The following is an 8,624-nucleotide window of genomic DNA, read 5'->3' on the forward strand; positions in this document are numbered from 1 at the left end:
TTTTATTGTGAAAGCCGGAAACACGAATCAGGAGTCAGGAGACGCTCGGAGCGTGACGTCAAGACGCAGCGAGTCGAAGATCGCTTCTAATTAAGATTATTTACTGTGGAAATTCAAGACCATTGCAGTAGAAATACCATGAGCTCAAAATTCTTCTCACGAAAAAACACACTGCCGTACAAAGTGTAATTCAAACACTAAAGTAAAAGCATTTATCGTTGCCCATTGTAACATCATATGAATTTGTTATGGTTTTGGATCTATTCGTGTATTTATAATTTCAACAAAAGGATATACTTCTATTCATGTTTGTATGGTTAAATTAATTTCTTCTTTTGATCACACAAAAAAGCTGGGGAAAAAACAGGCGATAACCAAAATGACCTGCTCTTTATAATTGCCTGCTTGAAATGTGCTACTTAAGATGTTCCTAAACCTTTCAGACCACAGAAATAAGTTTTTCATAAATTAAGAAATAACTGATTTACCCATGCAATAACATCACGAAATGTAACAAAATGTTGCTGCATTAAAATGAAAGAAGAAACTTCTCTGTTTCCAGGTGCCACGCATTTCTGCTAGTAACGTCAGCACGTTAGTTAACTGGCCAAGTCTGAACTCAAATGTTATCCTCCCCACACTGCTCCTTCTGTATTGTAATGGTACTATTTTATGCAGTTAAGCGCAAGCATACGTAAGTGATGTTCACAGGTAGTGATACGCAGTAAGAGGCTGGGAGTATTATTCCTACGCAACAGAAGTAGCTCAGGTACAGTTCAGTGAGTCTCAGTGCAGTGTTATGTTATGAGTGAATAAAGTCAACCAAGATAGACACTGCGTCCTGACGATATTTCTACATAACACTACATGGTGTCAGAAGTTGTCGGAAATGGCGAAATTCCCACCTCCGGAGAGTTTTGACTTCTCGCGGCCAGAACAATGGCCGGAGTGGCGCCAACGTTTTCACCGCTACAGAATAGCAACGAAACTCAACAAGGAAGACGCAGAAGTACAGGTCTGTACACTGCTCTACTCGCTTGGGAAGGAGGCAGAGCACGTTTATAAGACTTTCATGTTTTCTGATGAGGAAGATCAGAATGATTATGAAACTGTGATGGAGAAACTGGAAAGCTACTTCGTGCCAAAGGTGAATACTATTCACGAAAGAGCTCGTTTCCATCAGCGCACTCAACATGCTGGGGAAACGGCGGAGGGATATATCAGGAGCCTGCACGAGCTAGCAGACACCTGCGCATTTGCTGGAGCCAAGGATGAAAATATCCGTGACAGGTTGGTCATTGGGATATTAGACAAAAGGCTATCAGAAAAGCTACAGCTGATACCTGACCTGACGCTCAATAAAGCGGTAGAGCTAGTGAGACAGTCAGAGCAAGTCAAACAGCACATCAGTGAGCAAGGGGCTAATGCTAACTGTGCACAAGTCAGTGAAGTAGCATACAAGCGTCCGCCACCCAGAGATAAACAGAGGCACAATAACGGTCATGGATTCAATAAAGAGGCCAAGGCGAAACAAGCACAACACGTAAACAAAGGACACAAATGCTCTAGATGTGGTCGTGTGCATGCTAGAGAGGATAAGTGTGCAGCACGTAATGCTGAATGCCGCAACTGCAAGAAACTGGGACATTTTGCAGTCGTTTGTCGCTCCCGTGTGGTTAACGAGGTAACTGCACCCGAAGAGGAAAGTGCACGGAGCCAAGTACACTTCCTTGGAGAAATCACAGACGTGGAGGATTCAAGCAATGCATGGACAGTGAAACTGCCAATACAAGGTATTGAAATAGACTTTAAGATTGATTCAGGAGCAGATACAAGTGTCATACCAGAAGAGACATTTAATCAGCTACAGAATAAGCCAAAACTTAAGAAAACAGTGAACAAACTTGACAGCCCAGGTGGTAAACTGAACTGTTTAGGTCACTTTGTAGCGACTACAATAAGAAAAGAGAAAAGATTCAGGTTCAAAGTGAATGTGACAAGAGGTTCACATAGCCACCTACTGAGTCGCAATGTTGCTAGTGCAATGGGCTTAATTAAGCGCATAGAGGAGATTAACTCTACTGTACAGCTGAAAGACTCTTGCCCAGATGAAGTGGGAAAACTGAAAATAAAGCCCATCAAAATCACACTAAAAGAGGATGCAGTCCCCTACAGCGTGTCAACTGCCAGACGTGTGTCGGTGCCCATGCTGCCGAAAGTACGACAGGAGCTAGACCGTATGGTAAAGACGGGTGTAATTCAACCTATCAAAGAGCCGACGGAGTGGTGTGCCCCAATGGTTCCTGTATCCAAGAAAAACAAAGACCAGCCAAGATTGTGTGTTGATTTAAAAATGTTGAACAAAGCTGTGAAAAGGGAAAGATATGTCCTACCCACCATCGATGATATCCTGCCAAAACTCGCCGGTGCCAAGGTGTTCTCCCTTTTAGATGCAGCCAGTGGCTTCTGGCAGATACCGTTAGATAGCGAGAGTGCCAAACTAACGACATTCATTACTCCTTTTGGTAGGTTCTACTTCAATAGACTGCCATTTGGAATCACAAGTGCACCTGAAATCTTTCAGCGTGAAATGACAGAGCTCTTGCAGGACCATGAAGGCGTGGCCATTTACATGGACGATATCCTCATTTACTCTGACACAACAGACGAGCATGAAGTGAGACTTCAGAAAACCCTAGACACTCTCAAGAAAGCAGGTTTAAGATTAAACCATGAGAAATGTCTCCTACGCCAGCAACAACTTATCTATCTTGGACATCGCATTGATGAACATGGTATCCAACCAGACATGGCAAAAGTCAAAGCCATCACTGAGCTTGAAACACCAAGTAACGTCACTGACCTGAGGAGGATCCTTGGAATGATCCATTACTTAGGCAGGTATCTCCCAAACCTGTCTGAGGTTACCAAACCCCTCAATGACCTACTAAAAAATGATGCAGCATGGTCGTGGACCGCAGCTCAAGAGGAAGCATTCAAGAAGGTGAAACAGCTTGTCACAAAGTCCCCTGTATTAGCATTCTATGATGTTAATAAACCAACTATTGTAAGCGCAGATGCTAGTAGTTATGGTTTAGGAGGAGTCCTGCTACAAGAGCATGACGGACAGCTGAAACCTGTAAGTTTTTGTTCCAGAACACTCACAACTGCGGAACAACATTATGCTCAAATTGAGAAGGAGTGTCTTGCAGCAGTCTGGGCTTGTGAGAAATTCACCAGATATCTGTATGGCTTAGACTCCTTTACCCTGCAGAGTGATCACAAACCCCTGATTCCTCTAATAAATTACAAAGATCTCCATTCAGTTCCTGTGAGGTGTCAGAGACTATTGTTACGTATGATGCGTTACAACCCCACAGCTGTATATGTCCCCGGGAAAGAGCTTGTAGTAGCAGATACACTCTCTAGACATCCACAAGCAGCTGTTACACAAGAAATTGCAGAACTGACAAGCGAAATACAAGCCTACGAGGAAGCAGTTCTCAAATCATGGCCTATCTCACCCACTAAACTGGACTTGGTCAAGCAGCAGACGCTGGAGGATGCCGAACTGCAGATGGTCCAACACTATGTGCTGTCAGGATGGCCCAAATACGCAGTCAAGGTGCCAGACAAGGTAAAAGCCTACTACACCTCCAGACATTCTCTCACAGTGTTAGACAACCTAATATTGTACCACGATAGAATAGTAGTGCCGGAAAAGATGAGGCCTGAGATTTTGCAAAGGATTCATGATGGACACCAAGGCATCGTGAAGTGCAGAGAAAGAGCTAAGTGTAGTGTGTGGTGGCCCAGAATAAGCAGAGACATTCAGGAAATAGTCAGCACCTGTAAACACTGCCAAGAGTCCAAACCCACTCAGAAAAGAGAACCCCTGATTACCACTCCACTACCTAATCGCCCATGGGAAAGAGTAGCGGCTGACATATGTGAACTGAACACACAACACTACTTGGTAGTTGTGGACTATTTTTCACGTTACATAGAAATAGCCTCAAAGACATGTCAAGTGAGACCACAAGAGCTAAACTGAAGAACACTCTAGATGGGGCTGCCCAAATGAACTGATCACTGATAATGGTCCCCAATTCTCTGGGAGGGCTTTCATGCAGTTCTCTCAGGAGTATGATTTCAGACATATAACCACCAGCCCCCACTACGCTCAAGCCAATGGAGAGGCAGAAAGGGCCGTACAGACAGCCAAAAAGATTCTGAGACAGGCTGATCCCTTTTTAGCCCTCATGATCTACAGAGCGACCCCGTTACAGGCTACAGGCGTGAGCCCAGCACAGCTCATGTTTGGAAGGCAGATCCGTACTACAGTTCCAACATTGGAAACCAAGCTACAGCCCGTGTGGCCAGATCTCCAGCACGTGAGACAGGTTGATGAGAGAGTAAAACAAGGTTACAGACATGCCTACAATAACAGACATGATGTCAGACCTCTACCAGAACTCCAGTCGGGACTCAGTGTTGCTGTGAAGCTGGACAGCGAGAAAGGATGGACAAAGACAGCCACTGTACTTAAACAGTGTGACTCACCACGGTCATACTTAGTCCAAACAGACGGACGAGTACTTCGAAGGAACCGTCGTCATCTGAGACCCCTCCTCAGTGCTCCAAACACTTCTGAGAAGGGCGGAGAAGATCACATCGAGTGTGATGGAGAGCCGCACTCACCTGCTCCAGCATCCGACCCACCTCCAGTCACTGTGCCAGTGACTGCAGTACACATGACCTCCAGTGGTAGACTTGTGAAGCCACCAGACAGATATGGAGAGTATGTGAAGTAGTTAAATAATATACTGTGCTTAGTGGCAGAGTTCTGTTTAGAGACAAATTCATCAGAGACTGTTCAGGTGAACTTACTGCCACACAGAAAAAAAAAAGAAAAAAAAAATGTTAAAGCATACAGATGTGATGATGTAAATTCATATTTGTCAAGAGTTAGTTTTGTTATCAATCAAGCATCTTGAGTTAGACTGAGTCACAGTAATTCATCCAGATGAAAGTACAGTAAAGTTCATTTTGTACATGTCTTAAAAGACTCAAAGTAAGGGTGATGTATTGTAATGGTACTATTTTATGCAGTTAAGTGCAAGCATACGTAAGTGATGTTCACAGGTAGTGATACGCAGTAAGAGGCTGGGAGTATTATTCCTACGCAACAGAAGTAGCTCAGGTACAGTTCAGTGAGTCTCAGTCCAGTGTTATGTTATGAGTGAATAAAGTCAACCAAGATAGACACTGCGTCCTGACGATATTTCTACATAACACTACACTTCCACTGGGTGTCCCTGCTGGATGCTGCTGCCTCCAAAAGAGCTCAACCCCCTCTTGACATCAGGCTGGCTGTCTTGGCAGGTGGCTTATCCTGGTTTTCCGGTGGTTCTGGGCAAGGGGAGCGATTGGGTTTAAACCGACTGAAGCACAGCACAATCTCTGCCCCTCCCTGCACAGAGCTTTCTCGGTATAAAACTTCTGTAATTCTCTGCAGGATCCTTTATGGGCCCTTAAAGCATCTCTGCAAAAGTCATTCATTTAGCTGTGGGCGACTCACTGGAAATCTCCCGGTCCACTTTCACACCACAGTCTCCACCTCTGTATGACCGGTGATGCTTTACAGCTCAGCAGCCGTTATTTTATCATCCAGGGGCGACGAAGCTTCACGAAAAAAATGTCCTCATTGAGGAGGTGCGTTTATTGCTCTTCCATTTCTCTCAGCTTTCTCCTGACTGCTTATGAGTCTGGAGGTCTTTTTCACCCCGAGATGAGGGAAACTCCGAGTCGATCACCATGGTAACAGTTCAGTTCAGAAGCATCCCCTCATCTGCTCCCGGCCTGAGCAGGTGATCTGGGCATGCAGGGCTCTGTGCACTGGGTGGCGCCTCTCTCCTCAACAGCTCCAGTGTGGATCTGGACTTCATTTCATTTCATTTTCAAGTCAAAATTATATCCTGCGGAACTACTGAGATGGTTTGTCAGTTTACAAACTGACAGCTTTTGGCAAAAAATCAGGAGCTCCTGTAGAAGATGTTCAAACGTCGACCATCTCTGAGCAGCCTTTGTGTTTTCTGAGAATCTTTATATTCATTATAGATTCAGAACCAGAAGCAGTGGATTTATTATATTACTTATATATTTTAAAGAATAAAATTTTCCATTTACTTAAAAATCTGAAATCTGGTTAATTTTCTTTCTAACAACAAAACATTCATTTACCGCTTCATTTCTATTCTTGTGAGCTGAGCACAAACATGAAACAGGATCTATATGTCTCATTAAGTCTTAGTAAGATTTTTAACTTTTCATTAATGCAGCAACCTGTTTGTGAATGAACAGTCATAACTAATGTAGCTCTATATTTGTCACTCTCACTTTGAGGAGTCAGGATCCTGAACTCTGTAGTCCAGTTGGTCACAGTGGAAACATCACCTTGCTCCTTTGCTCCAGTCTCAGCTGTCAGAGGTTCTTTGACCCTTTGATGTCCTCTATAAGAAAAAACTGTGGAAAATTTATTTATTTGCATTTTTGTTTCCTTGGGGCAATAATAACAACAAAATAAAAAAAAGTTTTTAAAATATAAGCCTCTACCAAACATTTGAGATGACACCTCATGGTAAAGGTATTAAAACACATTCAAATATCAAAATCAACTTTAAAGGGTTAATGCACCAGCAGAGCTTGTTTATATTTTCACTGCTAAGAGGTCAGAGGTCACAATTCCTAAAAGAAGGGCCATTGTTTTCTATGGAGATAAGATAGAAAGGGGATAAAACAGGAAACATTGAAGCACCTTTCCTCATCATTTCGAGACTTGGGTCAGCAGGATTTTGACATTGTGATAAATGTCATTTCTCTTAGAAACCTGAGAGAAGGAAGAGAGTTTTCAGCCATCAGTCCATCAGATGAAAGGTAAGGGGTCAGCAGGCATGCAGTCGTTCACCTGTGCTGTTTCTCCTTCTGCCAGAGGTGAAGCTCACCTTGAACCATGTTCAGAGTGGCTTCTTCAATCCCATACAATCATACCTCTTCAGGTATGATTGTATGGGATTGAAGGGATTGGGATTGTGATCATTATTTCACATTTGTTTCCTCCACAGGTTTAAGGCGACAGATTATGAAGCCTACAAGGTGATGAACAAGCTTCATCTTTCCTCACTGCAGAAATAAAAAAATTAAGTTTTACATTTTAGAACTATAACATACAATAACTACAATCCCTATTTCAGTAACACTTTGTTTTACTGTATTTTACAGAATATTTCCTGCAAATAACTTTCTCTAATAATGTGTTCCCTGTTTACATAATAATTGGAAGAAAAATTTCCCTGTATTGAGGAAACATGTCATTAAGAAATTCCTGATTTTTAAGAAATTATGAGGAAAGTATCCAACAAAAATAACTGGTAAACAAACAATGTGTATGAAAAAAGATAGTAGCAGTTTTAAATCCTGCTACAACAGCAAGTTCATATTTTACAGTTGAATCAGTGAATCAGCAGCTTTTGTTTCCTGTCTCTGCAGAATCACAAAGAGACGATTGTGATGTGCAAAACTGCAAATCTGGAAAGTTCTCCAGCGATCGAACCATCTCCCAGTATCCCCATGAGATCTGGAGAGTGGAACACTGTAATGCAACAATCCCAACGCCCAACAAGCCGCCACTCGCATCCTGTAACGACTCAACTGGAGCCATCTGAATGTTTCTCCTGCCAGTATCTGATCAGATGAGGCCCCCAGCTTTGTGTGAAGGAAGACATGTTCGTACTGTAGGCATAAAATAGGTGTAGGAGTATTATTAAACACTAGCAAAAGCTACATCTTTACAGTTTGAAAAGTATTTGAAAAAAAAAAAAAAACTAAATATGAAAGTGTCAAGAGGCGTGAAGTGAAACTACAGTCAGTCACTAAAAATCTAGTACATTTCGAAAGAAGACTGTCTCTGTCCTCATGTGTTGGATTGGCATCTGAGATGTGATGTGATGGTCCTGGATAAGAGCTAATTAACGCCTGTTGACTTGTGTGCTGTTTATATGATGATATACTGGAGTTTTTGGTGTTGGAATGAGTTTTTATGCCTTGTAGTGGCATAAACTCAAACATGACATTGGCTTTTCTTGTAGGAATCATGTATTTAAACCACTTCTCTGCAAGTCCTAGTTTTGGTAATGAATCATTCTCTAGCTGCTCAGTTTGAGTTGGGATGCAACTAGAACGTACCCATGCTTTTTGTCTGCTCTTTCAATACAAAGCTTCAATTTGATTTAGATTGTCTCCTGACAAACCAAGCAGCAAAAAGCTCTTAAACCTCAGACCTACCTCAATGGATAGAAGAACCATTGACTTTGCTGTGTTTGTGGGTTGTTATTTGGGACACGCGACCTTCTTGCTGTGGGGCTAACCAGTAGGTTAGAACAATACACTCAAAAATACTTTACTTTTGCCTTTATGAAAGCAGCGTGGGGGGGGTGACATGCAGCAAAGGGCCACAGGTTGTGTTTGTATACAGACCACTATGATTTGGGTGTTTGGGTGCCTTGATGTTTTGCCTTTTAACTTGTGTTGACGTTCCGAATGAAAGGCTTTTGAGTCTTTGTTTA

The sequence above is a fragment of the Echeneis naucrates genome, chromosome 15 (assembly GCF_900963305.1).
Source record: "Echeneis naucrates chromosome 15, fEcheNa1.1, whole genome shotgun sequence".
Lineage (NCBI taxonomy): Eukaryota > Metazoa > Chordata > Actinopteri > Carangiformes > Echeneidae > Echeneis > Echeneis naucrates.